Here is a 1648-nt window from a genome sequence, read left to right on the forward strand (position 1 = left end):
GCGGCGGCGGCGGCGGCCGCTGAGGAGGCGGCCAACCGGCGGGAGCGCGCGCGACGCCGAGACCCTGCGCACGCGCGCTCGGTGCCGCCCGCCGCCCCGCCCCCGGCCCGCTCTCGCCCCACCCCCTCTCCGCACGCGCAGTGGGCCAGCCCGGGGACCCGCCCCCCGGCCCGCGCTCGCCCCTCCCCACACCGCACGCGCAGTGGGCCAGCCCGAGGCCCCGCCTCTCTCCGCGGGCTCCGGGCGCGGGGTCGCGCGGAGTGGGCGGGCGCGGGCGCGGACGCGGGCGGGCGGGCAGGCTCCGGCGGGTCTCGCAGTAGCCCATTGTCTGGACCACGCCTCCTCCGCCCCGGCCCCAGCCGGCCCCAGCCGCAGCCCGACGGGCGGACGGCCACCTCGGGAGGGCGACCCCCCCCCAGGGGTAGCCCCGGAGGCTCCCCCTCCCAGAGAGCGCCGCTGCAGCCAGGGCCGCCCCGCCCACCGCCGCGGGGCCGGACCCCGGGGACACCGAGCCCGCCGGGCCCGCGCCCCTGCCGCCCTCGGGAGACGGCGAGTGTGCGCGGTGATCCCCCGCGGACCCACCCCCCGGCCCAGAGACCCCGGGCCCGCGGAGACCAGGGACCGGTGGGGAAGGCCGCCACCCTGCGCCACAGCGAGGAGCCCGCAAGCACTGCACAAGCACCCCGCGGGGAGCCCCGGCCTAGGTTCCCCGAGTGGCCGGCAGCGGCAGGGGCGGCCAAGGCCGAGCGCGCGGGGGCATGGGAGCCTGCAAGGAGTGAGGGCAGGCTGGGGCGTCCGGGGAAGCGCTGACTGGGCAGGGGCACAGCAGGCACAGAAGCCCGGACGGGGCAGTGCTGGGCCGTGAGCGACAGGGAGGCCACTGAGTCCAGAGCCCAGGAGGAGAGACACCGCTAGGAAAGGGGTTTGGGGGGGCGGGGGGCATGGCAGGTCAGCACAGTAGGCTCTGACCTCTTCTCGGAGATGGGAAGCCATAGGGGGACTTGGAGCACAAGGGGGGGGGGCGGTGAGTAACCCTGCGGACGTCAGGGCACAGGTGGTGGGCAGGGCAGGGAAGGCAGCAGGGGGAGACCATGCCCTGGCACAGGATGTGGAGTGGGGGAGAAGGAGCAGGGGTCACCAAGGGTTTCAGTACTGATCTTGTATCCTGCTACCTTGATGGACGCGTTATTACTTCCAACCATGTTTCAGTTGATCCCTGCGGATTTTCTATATATAAAATGGTGACAACTGAACACAAATACTCATACCTCTTACTTTTTAGTCTGGATGTCAGTTTACGTCCTCCCCTTACCTGATGCCCCAGTGGCCACAGCCTCCAGTACTCTGCTGAGTAGAGACAGCGGAGTAGATGTCCTTGTCTCGTTTCTGCTCTTAGGAGAAAAGCATCCGGTCCCCCACTGCCGAGTACTATGTTAAATGGGGGTTTTCCGTGCTTAGGTTGAGGAAGCTCCCCTCTGCTACTATTTTGATCAGTGTTTTGTCACGAAAGGGTGTCAGGTTTTGTCCAATGCCTTTTTGTGATAATTGAGATGATGGTGTAAGGTCTTTTTACTCATTCGATTAATGTGGTCTTGATTGATTTTCAGATATTGAACCAGCCTTGCATTTCTGAGATGAATCCCACCTG

Source organism: Callorhinus ursinus, unplaced genomic scaffold, assembly GCF_003265705.2.
Source record: "Callorhinus ursinus isolate GAN/ISIS: 27379988/994484 unplaced genomic scaffold, GSC_fseal_2.0 scaffold126, whole genome shotgun sequence".
In the NCBI taxonomy this organism is placed as follows: Eukaryota; Metazoa; Chordata; class Mammalia; order Carnivora; family Otariidae; genus Callorhinus; species Callorhinus ursinus.